A 19,534-nucleotide genomic window follows, 5' to 3' on the forward strand; every position below is an offset into this window, starting at 1 on the left:
ATAATGATCCTCACCATCAAAATAATAGCAATAATATTAATCGTGATTGTGTATATAAAACAAGAAGTGGTCGTAATGTATATCGACCATCCAAATATGATAATTATGTAATGCATTGATTCCTATGAGTTTCCCAAAAGAGGGGAGATGTTACATATATGTGGCAACACACTAGTTGCTGGTCAAACTGAAGTGAAGTAATAGTCAGTGAATGTTAGGGTGGAATAAACAATGTGCTATGTGAACATGTTGCAATGACTTAATTATAGATCAATAAAAATTAATACGATTAAAACAGAGGGGTGAACATCTGGGCTAGGTCCATTCACAGTCTTCCACTTGTTGAGTTGTAACTATGCTAGCACTTATATTGAAGTTTTAACTGCAGGCGAAGTAGCCTCACCTTTGTTTAGTTAGGCCTTGTCCAAATTTATAGTTAAATTTCAGTTATAAACCAGATATCCAGTTCACCAGGAATGAACTGGATATCTGTAAGTATGTATGTTAATAATCGGACAGAACTTAACATGGTTGATTTACCAGCATGTTAAGGTTACCCGGATTGTGAAAATTTTCAAAACAAAATACAAATGAAAGTGAAAAAAAGCTGTCAACAAAACTGTCGCAGAAAAGTAAAATTTCTTGCTGGAATACCATGGAGGTTTTTAGATACCAAAGACGAAAGTTGGCTCACTTTGCCAACTTTCGTCTCTGGTATGAGGAGAACTTTTTTGGTGATGTGAGATCATGAATCTAGGACCTATAAGATCAGAATTTGAAGAAATAAATGAAAGTTTTGCTTGAATTATGCTCAAAAGATGAGGCTAAAGATCATGATATATGTGGCACCATTAAGCTTTCATTCGATTTTACTCATACAACTCAGGTTGAAAGGTGTTAATCTAATGCAAACTTAATAAGCATGGCAGCGTGTTTGCGCTGCTATGCTACCAACATAATAATAGTAAGAAATGTAAAGAAACCTCGCACATAGAATATCAGTGTGGGAAAAAGCATGCGCTTAAATTGTCTTCCAGTTATTCTGTATATATGATTAATAAAGTTGGTTGTTTCTTCAAAAATGGAGAGATTTTTAGCTCTTCTATTAGAGTGGCAAATTTAGTACATTAACCCCTTGGGTACATTTGACATCTGAGACACGTCATTCACTTTTCCCCCCCTAGGAGCGGATGACATGTCTAAGACGTCAAACCAAAAATTAAACTCTTGGGTACATTTGACATCTGAGAGACATCATTTGCTTGTTTTCCCTAGTAGCGGATAATTCATTTACTTAGCACGAAACATTCAAATGCTGATTTGACCAACACAGGCAAAAGGAGAAAAAATGAAGGTGGCGATAGCGAAAATATTATAATACCGGCATCTGTGCTTGAGTATAATAAAGGTTAGGGAGGCGTTGATAAACAAGGCCAATTGCTAGTGTGCTTTCCAGTTATGAGAAAATGTGTAAATTGTAATATGAAAGGGTAAATATGAAAATGTTTTTTTATCCAATAGATATGGCCTTTTATAATGCTCATGTTTTATATTCTAAAATCAACTGCACAACCAAACCAAGCTGATATTGCCAAAGAATTGCTGGAGCAATTGTCATTGCCAAATTATAAACATCGTGGACGCCCGCCAAGTAGTGATACAATCATTTCGTTTGGCAACGAAAAATTGAGCACACTTTCCTGAGAACATTCCGTCAACTAAGTCCAAGCAGCACCCTGGAAAAAGGTGCTGTGTTTCTTATAAGCATAATATTAGGAAAGAGGCAGTGAAAACAATGCTGTGTAGCACTGCATTTACTTACTTGCTTTGAAAAATATAACACTCTGCATAATTATTTGTAATTGTTTTTTGTTATAGCTTGAATTTATTTCATTTAGTTTTATTTTGTTGTTATTAATTTATTTTTGTTTTGCAATTCTAATTACTTGAAGACATCGTAATACTACATATGTAAACAATATTTTAGAAATAAATAAATTCTTACGCAAAACGTATTGCTTTTACATTCTACTCCAAGCAACCAAAAATTATATCCGTTCCACATGCAAATATTTTCTCAAATAAATCCGTACCCAAGGGGTTAATGTTAGAATATTTCTATTATGAAATTTAAGCTCTTGTATTAGACTGGGAAATTTATTACGTTAATATTAGAATATTTGTATTATGAAATTTGAGCTCTTGTATTAGAGTGGTAAATTTATTACGTTAATATTGGAATATTTCTACTATGAAATTTGAGCTCTTGTATTAGAGCCCCAAATCAAGAATTTTGTTGTGCGAATCAAGTTAAGAGGCTAGAATTTTTTTAGAATTTACTGAAGTGTAATTTATTATTACTTTAGTGTAATTTATTAAGAAAAAAACTTTGCAGATTTTTGTTTCTCAGAAAGCACATACGTTTATTGCATTATGTGTTTTAGAGGGAGGGGGGAATATGTTGTGTCATACTTTAATTTCTAATTAAAAAAAAGACTAGATTGAGCAAGTTGATTTGAATTTTTGAATATTGACTAAAAGTCTTTAAAAATTAATTTTGAAACACTGTGATAATTTTTTCGGCATAATTACTGTGAGCGGTCTCACAAACCGCTTTAAAGAAACGCGTAAAAATACATACTTTTATGCCTTTTTATAGATACTTTATACATATTTATAGAATTCTAATTCATTTAAATCAATATATTTAATACATTAATCATTTAATTTTATATAGTTATTTTCATATAAAGATTTTTTTCTTTTCATTTGAGAAACAGTTAAAAAGATGTGAAATACTTGTTGATCGGAACAGTTCTGCTGCCTGCCGCTAGGCCGGAATCCTGGCTATTTCAAGATATCAAAACAGCCATATCTGGGTAGATCAGGTAAGACCAAGCACTGTGTCCACCCTCATACGATATTGTGAAATTTTAAATTTGAAATCCGAGATCAGAAGTGTATGTTCTTTAAATAATTTAATGTTAATTATGAAATTTTTTTTGAATATTTTGTATATAAAGTACTTACGAAAGGTAGTCTTGGAAGTTATATAGAAATTGTTTAGAGTGGAAACTTCCTGGCTTCAAATTAGTCATTTCCAAACACGGCAAATTTATAGCCCTGGATATTTTTGGAAACATTTCGTAAATTTCTGCGTCACTTTAATAGCTGCTTAATTCTTTAATTTATTTGAAAAAATTGTATTTTTAACCAGATATAATAAAATAAACGAACTGAATAAAATTTATTTTTATTTGGTTTACTGCTTTTTTGGTTGCATTTGTTTTTGTATACAATAGTAAATTTACTTGCGGTTACTAGGTTTAAGCGGATATCGAAAAATCCAAGAGTTTTCTCTTTCCCAGTTATTTTTAATACCGCCTTTTATTACTGTTTTTTTAAACCAATTTGTGCTACATTTCTTTAGAATTCCCATAAAAATGCCTTGCAAAGTAATTTTGTTCTCAAATACAAATCAGAACTTTCAATTAGTCCAATTTGCTGAACTTTTAAACAAAAATAAAAAAACAAATGTTGTTACCCGAAGTTATGTGCAAGCCTAAGTTAATAATTACAAAATATCTAACAATGGATAGATATCCATGGATATCCAAATTATCTAATCATGGATGTTTATTTTTATTTCATTTAATGATTTTAGTTCATATATATGCAATAATAGGTATATCATTATCGTTTATCATTCATTGCTCACATATTATGTGTAAACCTAGGTTAATAATAACAAAACCTCTGACCATGGACAGATTAATGTTTAATGATTTAATAGTTAGTTCTATTTTCATTTATCCTAGTTTAACAACTTTGTTCCTAGATAATCTTTTAAATACTAGCAGAGTAGAACAGAAATTTTTTAATATTCACAATGCCACCGGTTTCTCATATTTCACATGTGTCATAGGATAAAACATCAAGCATTGTTATCAGTCATTGGTGCAGGAATTAGAATACTGCAATAATTCCCCCCCCCTAAAAAAACAAAAAATTAACATTTTCTTAAGGATTAAATGAAGAAATTTTACAACTAGCTAAAATGAATGGTTTACAAATTTTATAAAATTATTCTCTCTATATAAAAATTAAATATCAGTTATGAGTTTTATATAGTTCCTGCACAATATTCAACAAAATTATTCCTTCTCCTTCCAAATTTAATTCAAAAAGTACTTTTCCATTAGTTAAGAAGCACTCTTTTAAACCTTTATTATGCCCTATCATTCATCCTCAAAAATATGAACAAAAACAATATGCATATAAAAATGTAGAAATGAATTGTTGAAAATAAACTATCGCGCTGCTCCGTATTTTTGGCATATGACAAGTGAAGCGCAATAGCGCTTCGCCGTACTCAAACGGTTAAGTTTTCAGACATTCAAATTTGAAAACTTTCGTTCCAGCTGCACTTAAAAATTAAATAATAATCTGAAGTATTGGACTAGCATGCAAATAGACCAGGGGTTCCCTTACTTTTTCAACTGCTAGCGCACTTATAGGTTTAGTTGTTTTGTCACGCTGCCCTAGTCGTGTTCGATGAAGTGTTGTACAAGATTTGTGCTTTACAACCTGCTTATTCATAGCAAATCACAACACTTAATTAAATACGACTCTATGATATGTCTATGGGCACTACGACGCACAATTTGGGAACCCCTGAAACTTACGATTTAAAAAGCAGAGGATGCTGGCTGACAAAATATTACTGTAAATGCTAAAGTTTATTTATATGTGGCAAATCACGCTAGAGCCACCTGCCCAAGGGAAGGGATGCCTTCGTGGAGGAATTTCTTATTCAAAATGAATCATATTCACATCATTTGTACCTATGAAGTCAAAAAAAATTGATTTTCATCCTTCCCTACAATTGTCATAAAATATTATAATTTTTGTCATAAAATATTATAATTTTATAACCAGTTTTCTATAAAAATTTTACATCAGATTCTTATACTTTGCCGAAACTAAACTTAAACGGAGACAAATTATTACCATTTAAAAAAAATTATGACAAAATTATTTTTAAGCTTTAAGGAAGGAATGTACGATAGGTGCAATGAAGTGAAACTACACTTGCGCGACATGCTTATGCTTACTTGAAAGAAGGGGGAGGGGAGATTTATCAAAACAGTGGAGTCTCCCGAAGATAACTGTTTGTGCTAGTCCATTTGGCAAGTGAACTAGCCAGTTCTTTTCTCTGCATCTCCATTTCTTTGCCTGTCTTTCTTTCGGAAATTTTTAGCTTCATCAGGGAGCCAAGATCGATTTATGGTTTCTGTCCTTCAAACAATCCGTTGGCCCTGCAACTTTTAAAAGCTTTGCACATGAGTAATATTTTTATATTCATACAATTTTGATAGTACAATACTTACTGAAAAACATGAGAGATTCAAAAATATATTACAAATGCGTAATTGTATTAATTTGTTTGTTGTAATATTTATAATAACTTACTCATTAACACATTACCAACCGGTCGCCTATTAATCGGCTTTTTTAGGCTAAGCCTGCCGATCGATTAATCAGCTTTTTTTCGCCAACGCCTATCGACCTATTAATCAGCTTTTTTTTCGCCAACGCCTATCGACCGATAGCCTATTAAACGCTTTTTTCTCGAGACTACCTAAAAATAGCCTATCAATCTCGGTAGCCATTGTGATAAACAGATGCCATTTGCTATATCATCTGCATTTTATTATTGGTATTGAGGTACATTGCTCAGTTGCGTTAAGTGCATTGCTTCGTAAACTGCCACATTTTAACACCGTTTTTAAAAAAATTGCCGTTCACGTTGAGCGAAAAAAATGGTACTGGAGAGTTTTATTTAGACGATTTATCAGATTGTCTAGACAGTTATTTTGAACATGAAGAATCTGCCGCTGAGCGGCCGGTCGGACGTGCGTATTCTGTTGAACTGCTAGCGGTCCTTAAAGTGTAAACTTGTCAAATGTAATAAAATGTAATGCTGGGTGGGTTACATATACTCGATTTATTTTTAATGTATTAGAATCTCCAGCTTTATGCTTTGGTACTTGCCAGTGACAGGCGAAATCTTCTCCTTGCCACGATAAATTTCTGATAAGTGAACCAAACAGAATGGATAATTCACTGAAATACATTAGCAATTAAAATAAAGCAAAAATAATAATAATTACAAAAAGAAACTGCCACCTCAAAAAAAATCAAAAATTGAGGATGCACTTAACAATAGATATGAACAAATTAATTTTTAAAAAATCTAAATTAACTGAGAATTAATTAAAAGACGAATGTTTAAACCAGGGGGATCTCACCCTTTTCGTCGCTAAGAGCACATTCTACAATATCTGTTGGACGGCAGGCACCATTTACTTTTTTTTTAAGGTGATTTCATAGTTGGATAGAGTTGCACATTAAAAAAACAGAGAGAGAGATTGCTCACATTTTGCTTCGTGTTGAGCACAATTTGATACATGCACATAGGTTAATAATACTTGCGCAAAAAAAAAAAAAAAAAAAAAAAGAAGAAGAAGAAGATCGATCGCATTTAGCTTTGTTCTGGTATCTATGTTGGATGTAATTTCTATTTCCTGAAATATGAAAAAACGTTCATGTGGAATTTTTACAGAAACTGAAACATTTTTATTGTGATCGCACAGCGCGCATCCGTTAAATGTCCGGCAGGCATACGGTTTGGGAACTCCTGGTTTAAACAATGGATAATCAGCACTACAGTCATAAAATTTTTGTCATAAGAGATACATAATTAAAACAACTAAATGAAATTACAGTCCATAACTTAAAAAATAACTTTAAAAAAATCAATGAAGACTGAATTTGCAATGACATCAGAGGTCATATCAACTTATGTAACTATGATATCATGTGCTACATTTACTATTCTATACTTGTCGACTTTACTATTCTTGTCTTGCTACTTTAGCTGAAAAATTTCTGCAAACACTGTTACAAGTATCAACTAGCGTTAATTTTCTAATTTGATTTCAAGACTAAGCTGTGAGGTTTTTACATATTCTTTTATGAAAACGATTTACAATGGACACATAACTGAGAGTTCAGTGTCATACTTCACATTAATGTCAAAATGTAGTTTTCTTTCGATATAAGAAATGGATTGCAGTGTTGGTATACTGAAAATGTTTTAGGAATTTTCATTAATGGACATTATTTGTATTCCATAACCAGCTACTTATCAGTGAGAATAGAAAAAAGGTTTCCAGGATGCTTGTGAAACAACAGCATATGTACTCCATTTTGAGTGTTTCATCAGTATACATTAATCCAAATTATTTCAGAATTTTCTAATTTAAAATAAATTTTTTGGGTTTTTCTGTTACTGTATACATTTAAAAATTCTCAAATGTTTTAATGCACTTCGGTGGGTCTATGTGTGAACATTTTTAATAGTGTCACTGATAATTTCCAACTTAAAATTCATAAAGTATGTTCTTTTATTTATTTATTTTATTTGTTAAAAACTCCATGTTGGTCCAACGTTTTCATATTACCTTTATATTTTTTTCCCACATACAGCCCATTAAATATATTCAAAATTATTCATTTATTCCTCTCCTTATTTATTCTGCAATCATGTTCGTTACCTGTTAACAGACACAGAGGTCACTCAATCACACTGTTAAGACACATGTTTCACTGTCTACAACTATTTTAAAATGATTCTTGCAACTTCCCAGAGGCCTCCAAAATTGTGTGCCCTAGGTGAAATGAATTTCCATTCAATATTCTCAGGAGATAAATAATTGGCTAGAGTTTAATTTGGGGATTTTAATTACGTTATGAAGTCCTTTTACTTCTTTGTTGGCACCAACAAGATTTGTGGCACTGTCGCAATATAATGCTGTGCATTCCATTCCACTAAATTAAAAAGAATCTGCTACATCTCCATCTGATGGGAGATTTCCCATTATTTGTCGACACACAAATTGTTTGTTTTTAAGTCATACAATACAATGAAGTACAACTTCATGTCAAACAGATCAACCACTTAATGGTCAGAACTTTCCGCGCACGTGAATTTATAATGCGACTGCATCAACATGCAAAAAATTTTTTTGATAATGTTCAATAGCTATTAATAACACAAATTTGTGAATTTTAGATAATATTGTCAGATATTTAGCAAAATAAGTAAGATTTGTCTTAGCTAAACAGCCTCTGAGAACTAAAATCAGAATCCAGGTAGGGATTCACACATTTTTTAACTTACTTTTACATAAGACAGTTCCCGTGCCGTATTAATTGGTGGATGTCCTCTCCAAAGCAATCATTTTCTGTTTGTTGTATCAGGAATATTTGGCTATGCTGAACACTTAGCTGGTCGTGACAATCTTGCTAGAGGCATTTTCAAATAAATCTGAAAATATAACTACTGACACATAAAATAATTATATATTTATCACTCAATTTCAGTAAATTATGTAAAAAATGATTCACTTTTATCTCGGATAGATACTGCATGAGTTGGATAGTCACTGCCCACCAGCAACGCTGGACAACACAATTTGTGATGCACTTAGCTTATCAGAATCCACACTCCGTGACAGGAGCCGCTGGATTCTGATCCGATGCCACGGTTGAACAGATGAAAAGTTCTTGAATTGTGGCCACACTATGCTGAACAAACATCTTATGATCCATAGGTTCCTTTCATATCCATTCGAGGGCTATCATTGAGTCTGTCCATAAGTAGACTTGAGTCACTGCTAATTTCAAGGTGATAAGGCCGTTTTTCACCAACCTGAATGATAGGACAGTGACACATAGCTCAAGCCTCGAGAATCAATAGGCTCTTAAAAGGAGTAGCTCTTGATTTGCTTAAGATTAACCTTACCAATGTTCTCCCAGAAAAATCTACAGACTTGCAATAATCTGCTACTTTGAAACAACGTTCATGAGCATCGACAAAACAATGGATTTCAACATTTTTAGCTTGATCAACCACTACACGTCTGTCAATATTGATGTTGTTTATGCTCTCTAGTGTCAAAGAAATTGATGCCATTCCTAATTTTCTGCAGAAGGAAGTCCATCATTCGAATCAATTTTAAGACGGCACAGTTTCTGCATAAAAATCTTTGCTTTGGCTATAATTGGGCCAAAAAGACCAAAAGGGTAAAATAATCTAGCAACTGAAGATAAGACACATCACTTATGTATGTGATATGATACATCTCTTATGTATATGATAACACTGCGCTTTACTTTGAAGGAAATGCGATCCTTTATTGGTTTCCATGACACACCCAAGGTTTTTGTTTCAAATGGATCAGAGAAACTGTCGATTTAGAGAAAGTTCAGAATGATTTGCACATCATTTGTATGCAATTGGCTTGCCTTCTTTTTGCAAAACCACTGTTGTAACTCTTTGGGGTCGTTTAACGTTGAAGCTGCGCAGCATCACCCATGGAGACTCGTATGGCAGGAAAATGTGATCCTGCTAGTTGATGGGCGAAATACAATCCCCAACATGATCCTTTGGCCTCTGCTTTTGCCTAAATGAGAGGTACTTAGCTGTGACCGCTAGTGTCAACCGGCTAGTCATTAGTCTAACTGGTCAGCAGATTGAAGTCAAGCTTTCGGAAGTTCTTGCGTTTACGAAAGCTGACTGGGGGACTTCAGACTGCGTATAGGTCTGGCTAACTCTAACACAGGATTCTGTGTTCCCTTGTTGAGCTCCATGTTTGTGTCCTCGTGGGTGGGGCGGTTGGACCCGAATCCTACCTACTTAGAATATGGAAACTTCAAATTCTTCCCCCAATCACATCGAAATGAAAAAATTTGGTTTCGCTAAGCGAATGTGCACTTTTACCATTGTTAACATGAATCGAAGTCGAAAGTTCTTAGTCATTGTAGTGAAAATCGCTCTTTTCAACTGAGCTCCTCATAGCTTAGCGGAGAAGGCGCAGGACTCGAAACCTGAAAGTACCGGGTTCGAAACCCATCAACGGCAAGATGCCCGATAATTGGTTTTTATGTAAATATCCTTGTTGTTAATGTTATCTTATTTATGTAAATTTCCTTCTTATTCTTCCAGAACATTCCAAGTCTGGAATGTTTCAGCACGTTCACCAGCTGTATATAAGTAGCTCTTCATTCGGTTCTAGTTAGTCTAGTAATAAAAAGTCTTGAGTTTAGACTTGTACTTGCCTGTTCATTTGTAGGATCCCCTCATCTATGCGACAGTTTGGTAGAGGCGCCGGGTATTTCTCAGTTACTACGGCAGTGTTACGCCGAAGCCTGCGGATTCGAGGACTTCCTCCTGAGTTTGGGCTCTTACAGGATTCGCGTAAAAGATCGAGAAAGATGGTTGATGAGAAGGAATCCGAGCAGAATTCTCCAGCAGCCAGTTCCGCTTCAAGTAATATCGCACCAATACCGATCCTGACGTACCAACTACCCAGAAGCCCGTGTATATTCAGCAGGGATAGCCAAGAAGACACTAATAGATGGCTCAAGGACTTTGATGGAATCGCCAACTATAACCACTGGGATGATCAAATGTGTTTGGCGAACGTCATTTTTTACCTTGGCGGAACCGCTCGACAGTGGTTCGATAATAATGAAGATACATTTACCAGTTGGACTGTTTTCAAGACTGCTCTTAAGAACACCTTTTTCCGAGCAGCTGATGTAAAGCGCCAAGCTGAACGAGTACTACTGACATGTGCTCAGCAAATCGATGAGACGTCTGAAGCATACATTCAAGATGTTCTCGCTCTCTGCTGGAAAGTAAAACCTTCTATGTCTGACAACGAAAAATTGGCCCACCTCATGAAAGGTATTGCTGAAGATTTTTACCAGGTCCTGTCATCCCAGGACTATGGCAGCGTCGATGCCTTCGTGAAACGCTGCCGTCACATAGAAAGCCTTCGATGAAGACGTATCGCCCGATCACGATTCCAGAGGCTGCCTAATGTCTCCGCGGTCTCGGCCGATGCGGACGCCAGTGAACTAAAGTCTATAGTGCGCACCATCGTCAGAGAAGAGCTTCAGAAGGTCCTTACGCAAGTTCAGGGCTACACGGAAATAGAACCCGTAGCACCGAATGACATAGCATCTGTGGTCCGGGAAGAGGTTATAGAAGCGCTGGCACCACTCACAGGAGCAGGGAGAAGCAAAAACACTACCCAATGTTCACTTCCAGTTAGGTCGCAACCAAGACGTGAAGCCAGCCAGAGAACTGCTCCACAACGTAGGACAGATCTGTGGAGGACTCACGATAATGTACCTCTCTGTTTTCATTGCGGTCGCCGAGGACATGTTCTGAGGTACTGTAGGGAAAGACGCCAGATATTTGAAAATGCAAGAGCTGCAAAGACATCCAACCCTCGATGGGACAGGGACACTGAATCTACATACAGCTTCGACGACGAATATGCACAACCTAGTTCTTCCCGAATAAGGAGCAGTTCACCTTATCCGTGACGCTCTCTCAACCGTCGACAATCGCAGTCACCAGTACGCCGGTCCAGCCGTTCCCCACACCGAACCAATGAAGAAAACTAGCTCAAGCGACCTGTACAGGAGGTGAGGCCGCAGTTGAAGAAAATTCTCCGACGTACAACACAGCCAAGTTGGAAAAGAATAACACTTTTATCACCGTGAACGGACAGTGTGTGAAAGCCCTTGTTGACTCGGGTGCCGATTATTCTGTCATATCTGAACAGTTACGTCGACAGCTAAATGCTCCTATGTTTGCTGAGAATGGACCTGTATTGAAAACTGCCTGTGGTAAAACTGTAGCTGCCTCGGGACGCTGTGTATTGAAAGTTGATTTGAATGGGACTAAGAAGCCGTTTGAATTCCTTGTGTTTCCTGAATGTAGTCATCAAATGATACTTGGATGGAATTTTTTCCGTGCCACCGATGCCGTTATCGATTGTGGAAATCAAGAACTTACACTTGCAGAAATCCTTCCACACATTGAATATTTAAATAAGTCACAGCTCTCCTTGTTTGCCGCAACCGATTATGTAATTGAAGCAAACACCGCAAAGCGAATACGTGCCTTGAATTCAGAGCTACGGGAAGCAGACGAAGCTATGATTGTTGGAAATAGAGTTCTTAAGTGCGAAAAAGAACTATCGATACCAGCTTCAATTGTCACTATAGAGGATGGTTGTGGTAAATTATGGGTAACTAATTGTTCTCGACGAACCCAACTGATACCGAAAGGGATGAATGTCGGCTATTTAACGACCATAAAAAGCGACGCTATTTGCTCCCTCAGTGATCAGGCTCCAGCAGGTCCCAAGGGACATAGGTCCAGGAAAAGGTTATCTCAAGAAAACTTAAAAGAGATTTTTGATACTGATTTGTCCAATGCTGAGGAAGACGAGCTATTGAGTCTACTAGATGAATTTAGTGACATTTTTGACTTTAACAGTATTGTGAAAAAATCCCGATGCAATTCGGTGAAGCACAAGATTGATACAAGTGACAGTGCACCAATCAAACAAAGGCCATACCGTGTGTCAGCCACTGAGAGGCGTGTGATTGCAGACGAAGTGCAAAGAATGCTAAAAGAAGATGTGATACAACCATCAGATAGTCCATGGTCATCTCCAGTCGTGCTTGTGAAGAAGAAAAATGGTGAATGGCGTTTTTGTGTCGATTACAGAAAATTGAACAAGGTAACTAAAAAGGACGTCTATCCGTTACCTCGCATTGATGATGCTTTGGACTGCCTGGCTGGTGCAGAACTTTTCTCTATGATGGATCTGAAGTCAGGCTACTGGCAAATAGATGTTGATGATAAAAACAGAGAAAAGACAGCTTTTGTGATTCCAGATGGTCTCTATGAATTTAAAGTCATGCCGTTTGGATTATGCAATGCTCCAGCCACATTTGAACGGATGATGGACACGGTACTAAGAGGTCTCAAATGGAATATTTGTCTTTGCTACCTCGATGACATAATCGTGTACGCACCTAATTTCGAAGAACATCAAAAGCGTTTGAGGGAAATATTGAAATGTATCCAAAAAGCAGGACTGACGCTAAATTCCAAGAAATGTTCATTCAGCAAAAAGAAACTGACTATACTGGGACACTTAGTCGATCAACATGGGATATATTCCGATCCACAAAAGGTAGAGGCTGTAGCAAAGTTCCCTATTCCGAAAAATATCGCCGATGTCCAAAGTTTTCTGGGCTTGTGTTCCTACTACCGACGATTTATCCAAAATTTTGCAGATATCGCAAAGCCCCTACATGACTTGTTGAAGAAAGATGCAAAATTTTCTTGGAACGCGTTACAGATTGAATCTTTCGTAACGCTCAAAAGGCTGCTGACCACTGGCACTGTTTTGGGACATTTTATTCCAGACGCAGAAACCAGGATACATTCTGACACTAGCGGCTATGGTGTCGGTGCAGTACTGGTTCAGATCCAGGATGGCAAAGAAAGATCAATAGCCTATGCATCCAGGTCCCTTAGTGCAGCTGAAAGGAATTATTCCACCACCGAAAAAGAATGCCTTGCCGTCATCTGGGCAATTAGTAAATTCAGGCCATACCTCTATGGAAAACCACGGTAGTCACAGATCACCACTCTTTATGTTGGCTGGCCAATGTTAAGGATCCATCCGGAAGACTTGCACGGTGGGCTCTCAGGTTGCAGGAGTACGACATAAATATCGTCTACAAGAGCAGTCGGAAGCACTCCAATGCAGATTCACTATCGAGGAAGCCTCTTATAGAACCAATAATTGAGAACAATGAAGACATCCCTTTCTTTGAAGCAATCATAGGTTACGGAAAAGAGCAGCAGAAGGACAAACAATTAAAATCCATCATTACAACTCTCAAGAGAGGTGACGCATATCAAAATTATCAAATAAAAAATGGTATACTGTACAAAAGAAGCTATGACCCTATGGGACAGCAGTGGCTCTTGGTGGTACCAAAGCAACTTCGTAGCGAGGTTCTAAGAAGTCTTCATGATGCTCCAACCGCTGGCCATCTCGGATTTGCCAAAACGCACGACCGAATAAGGAGGAAGTACCATTGGCCAGGGCTATATGGAAGCACACGGCGGTATGTATCACACTGCCGAGAATGCCAAAGACGGAAATCACCGCCGCAACGTCCACCAGGACAGCTTTATCCGATAAAACCTCCTGACACACCGTTTACAAAAATTGGAATAGATTTACTTGGACGCTTTCCTGTTACTCGAAATGGGAACCGGTGGATTATAGTTTGCACAGATTACCTTACCAGATTTGCAGTCACAAAGGCAATACCGACAGCTGAGGGCACTGAAATTGCCAAGTTTATAGTTGAAGAAATTGTACTGAAGCATGGTGCCCCCAAAGAAATTATAAGTGACTGAGGACGCAACTTCCTATCCAATGTTGTTAAAGAAGTAATTCATCTATGCAAGATGTCTCATCTGCTGACGACTGCTTACCACCCTCAAACCAATGGCTTAACTGAAAGATTCAATAAAACATTGGCAGACATGTTGTCCATGTATGTAGACATTGAACAGAAAAATTGGGATACTATTCTACCATTTGTAACCTATGCCTATAATTCAGCCAAACAAGACACAACGGGATTCAGCCCATTCTTTCTCATTTATGGCAGAGATATCCAGACTCCTCTCGACGTAATTTTCCCATACAGTATCGAAGATCCCGAAGATAGTTATGCGCAACATCTGATCACTAGAGCTGAAGAAGCTAGACAGCTTTCAAAACTCCATATTATTAAAGCGCAAACCACAGACAAGCGCCAATACAACAAGAGACATCGACCTGTCAGCTACAACATTGGAGACTTTGTCTGGGTCTTCACTCCAGTACGAAAGGTTGGGTTATCCGAAAAGCTTCTAAGACGTTACTTTGGACCGTATCGAATAACACGACATCTCTCTGACGTGACGTACGAAGTAGAAAGTATGGAACAAAATAAGAAACGACGGAATTCAAAAGACATCGTTCACGTGTTGAGGTTGAAGCCCTATCTTGATCCGAAAGTACAACTGGACGATGAAAGAAAGCCCAATATTTCCAGGAGACCTGTTACAAGAAGCCAGACCAGAACGCAGCGGGACGCTGCTTCTTCCTAAGAAGGGGATAATGTAGCGAAAATCGCTCTTTTCAAACGAGCTCCTCATAGCTTAGTGGAGAAGGCGCAGGACTCGAAACCTGAAAGTACCGGGTTCGAAACCCATCAACGGCAAGATGCCCGATAATTGGTTTTTATGTAAATATCCTTGTTGTTAATGTTATCTTATTTATGTAAATTTCCTTCTTATTTTTCCAGAACATTCCAAGTATGGAATGTTTCAGCATGTTCACCAGCTGTATATAAGTAGCTCTTCATTCAGTTCTAGTTAATAAAAAGTCTTGAGTTTAGACTTGTACTTGCCTGTTCATTTGTAGGATCCCCTCATCTACACGACAATTGGTCAACTAGGAAATCTATCACCATTCCTTGTCCACGAGTATATTTTGGCTGCAGCTGGAGGCACAAAATACATAAAAAAGCTCAGTTCAAGATATTTGCTTATTTAAATGATATCTGATGCACAATCCTTCTCTCTTCCCAAAATCAGAAACATGGGCGACTCCACATAAGTGTTTGAACATAAGTCTTCTATTAATGTGTCCCCACATAAGTCTTTGAACTCAGCCTGAGGTGTTGTTTCAGAAATAGATGAGATATCAGTATCTGAGGAAGGAAGACCTGTTAGAAAAACTAGCTGAGCAAAATGTATCTGAAGTTAGTCGAATTATAATCCATAGGGATGGAACATAGTTAACGCAAAATATATCCTGACATGCTCATCTCCAGATCTACCAAAAGCCATAAAGGCAGGATACTTCAATTGTCCCATCAGACCTTACATTCTGAACCCACTATGCTGCTTTCAAGTGCCATTGGATTGGTCATCCAAAAGCCGCATGTGGTGGAAACTTGGCATGCGCTCGCTGCTCTGTAATCGGACGTGAAAGTTAGGACTAAATAGCCGATCCAAAATGCGTAAACTGTCTTGCCGACCGTCCGTCATACTCACGAAATGGCCTAAATGGAAAGAAAGAAATACAGCATATTAAAATTATTAAATAAAACCTCCTTATCCTGAGGCTAGAAAACTGTACAACACAGGTCAACCAAGAAAGACTTGTCTCTTATGTTGAAGCCACCAAATCTTATCAATCAATATGCACCCAAACTTTTCACAGTTTACAGAACACAAAAAAAAAAAAAAAAAAAAAAAAAAAGCCTGAATCAAAAACAAATGTACAAAGAAAAAATTTTAAATAATTGCTTCTTATATATAGGTCCCTTATCCGTTCAATACTCGACTATGGATCAGCCATTTATGGGTCAGTAAGGTCTTTCGTGCTCGACAAACTTGATCCAGTACACCACCAAGCAATTGGGATCTATGCTTATGAGTTTAGAACTTCTTCAATGAAAAGCAATCAGACTTCTCTGAGTTTAAGGAGCAAGCACCTTTGTCTTAAGTCCTATTTTAAACACAGATCCAGAATCCCATCCGTCTACACTTACTCAATGATTCATGCTCCCGTTTATAATTGGGCATGCCCAACAGTTATCCCATTGTTTGGTTTAAGAACACCAAAGTAAACAGTACAACATGACAACATAAATACACACAGCTGGAGAATATTTTTGAGATGCCACCATAGGAGGACTGGAAAATTCATTCTCTAGACAGCTTCCAACACTGGGATAAATCTAGCACAAGTTGTAACGAACTTATTTCTAACCAATTGTTTTTAGTTTTGCTTTCCCTCCTGATTTCAGTTTCCTGATGGAATGTAAATTTTTAAAGACATCATGTGCTAATCTAAGTGTGTTTCAGAAGCAGTATTTGAGCTGCGTTTCAAAAGTTCGAAAAGGAGTAGTAGCAGAGATAATTCCAAATTTGCAATTAGCTCTCTAGTCAGCGTTAGACACCTTTCAGTTCATACTGATATTCCTAGGCCGGGCTTTGTCATGTGCAGCCAATTTAGCATTTAGTTTTAAGCTAAGGAGCCAATCGATAACCATCTTAATTTAATGTGCATTTCACATTTTTATTTTCTGTTAATTTCGTTAGCCACAAGTGGTGGTGAATTGTGAGCACCAAGTACATGCATCTGTTCAATTTAGTTGAAATATAAAGGTTATTTAAAACAACCTTCTGCAGTATTTATTCTTCAAAGACATAGCGAGTATTCGCTACTTTGTCTTTTATACAGAGTTCACACTGTATACTTCCAAAAAGAACACACCAACTCAATAAAGTATGTTATTTACAGCCAGATCATTGTGAAACAGAGACACAAATACAGATGTTATTTACAGCCAGATCATTGTGAAACAGAGACACAAATACAGAAATGATATCCCTCTGTACAGATGGATTAAAAAGTTTTTCATGTTCTAACATTTATGTCAAAAGAACGTTGCAGGACTTTCGTTATCTATACAGATTCCTTGAGTGTCCTAACATCATTGAAAGAGCTTAAGTATAAATTCACATTGCAGTATTACCAGAATTCTGAAGCTTAATCAGACTAAAATATCGAGGATATCAGATTCTTTATTTCTGGATCCCTGACCAGGGTGTCATAAAAGCGAATGAACTTGCGGATATTACAGATAAAACTGCTAAATACAATATCCAATTCCCAGATTCCACTCATAGATATTAGTACGATGATGAATCTTTTTTAATAAATGGCAGAGAGGCATTGGGTAACCAAACGATTAACGAGCTGAGAAATGTTAAATCCACAATTGAATGCTGGCTGTATATGGCAAATAGAGGAGAACAAGTTATCTTGACCCGGTTGAGAATAGGTCATTGTGGACTGACTCAGGAATATCTGCTAAACGGCAAGAATCCCCATTGCACAAATTGTAATGAAAATCTGACAGTAGGCCATATTTTGTTATAATGTTGGAGTTTTAGTTATCTTCGCCAAAAACGTTTTAAATGTTTAAAATCAGATTTAAACAACTTAATGGGGGAAAACCATCATCGCAAGTTGTTCCAGTTTTTAAAGGAGACTGACTTTTATTATATACGACACCTAAAATAGACACCTTTATATATGACACCTAAAATGTATACTAATTGTGTTTTTACCACACCTAAATTGTATAGTAATTATACATATGAAACTTTTAACATACTTTGTATTCCCTGTTTTTACCGTTTGTTTGGCGCAGATAACCTTGTAACGTTTTGTGCCAGAAACTGCAAGAAATCAATCTATCTCCTCTTTGTCTGTTCTGTTTGACAGATGATCTTTTTTATCGATGACTTTGGATGAGCCGTTAAGCTTCAAACGACTTCCTCACTTTCTAACTAAATTTGCCAGTATTATACAAAAAAATCATCAATGACTTTTATAAAGCCTCTGCCCATACTGCTCTAACATTTTAAACATTGCTTCAGTACACTGGTAAGTTTGCTTTGTTCATACATGAAAAAATTATTCCTATGTCTCATTTGCTAAACTGATAAGTATAAGCATTCATAATAATATTCGAATACTATAATTTTACTTATACTGTAATAAATAACACAACGTCATTTACGTAGTTTTATTACAATTTACAAAATTACTATATTATGAAGATTAGTTAAAATTTTAAAATTGTAATATTCTGAATGAAACCAAATGTTCTCATATTTAAACATGCTTTTAATTTAGCTTCATTTAAATAATACAAGAAATTTCTTTCTGGTACTTGTATTTTAATTTTGGATAACATCCAATCTGGAATAAAACAATGAAACTTTCAGAAAAAAAAAAGTAACTGTAGTGGAGGACACATCTTTAATTTAAAAAATGTGCAGATACGGAACTATACTCTCATTATAATAATTTGGAACACCATTTCACAGAAAATCATTGCTACCAGCAAATCCATACAATCAGCTCAATGCAACATATTTCAAGGAGCTGATTTCTTTAAAATCTTTAGAAAATTTTATTGCAGGATTCCGTCATGAAATTTTTCACATAAAAGAAGAAGAAACTTCTATAATATCTCCAACATATCAAAAGCGGAATCGCAGACCACAAATAAAGAAAATATTTTTGACAAGATTATTAAAGAATCCAAATCACTTTCACAACATGAAGACTTTATTTTTAATTCTTTTATTGTTATTTGTGACAATATATTAGAGGAACAATATAATAGCTCACTGAAATAACACAGAAAAATTTAAAATATTCTTTTAAATTTTTCGAGTTAAGAGCAAAAAGTCTGCATGGAAAAATTTTAATATTTATAACGGAAGTGTTATAGAATTTGATGAAGTACGACAATTTTTATGATTTTTAAAGAAAGATGAAGACATATTTAGTTCTGCCACAGAAGTATATCACACTCACCGAGAAATGTCATGAACTTTTCCCATCTAGATCCCATCTAGAAAGATCTAAACATGCCTTTTTTAAGTTCGTTATTTTATAAATCAATCCGAGGTACTGAACAGTTTGTTAAAAGATGT

General features: G+C 36.2%; 1 long non-coding RNA gene across 1 annotated transcript in view; it reads right to left on the minus strand.

The window, feature by feature from the left end:
• LOC118180138 (uncharacterized) overlaps positions 1-12,408 on the minus strand; it is a 59,727-nt gene extending 47,319 nt beyond the window's left edge. Inside the window, exons 1-2 of the long non-coding RNA XR_015041077.1 lie at positions 8,246-12,408; positions 5,115-5,324 (exon numbers count right to left, since the gene is read on the minus strand). This is a non-coding gene — a long non-coding RNA (uncharacterized LOC118180138). The remainder of the gene's footprint in view (positions 1-5,114; positions 5,325-8,245) is intronic.
• Between the last annotated feature and the right edge of the window lie 7,126 nt (positions 12,409-19,534).

This window comes from Stegodyphus dumicola, chromosome 5, assembly GCF_044657685.1.
Source record: "Stegodyphus dumicola isolate Sdum_Otavi_A_Nest chromosome 5, ASM4465768v1".
NCBI classification, from domain to species: domain Eukaryota; kingdom Metazoa; phylum Arthropoda; class Arachnida; order Araneae; family Eresidae; genus Stegodyphus; species Stegodyphus dumicola.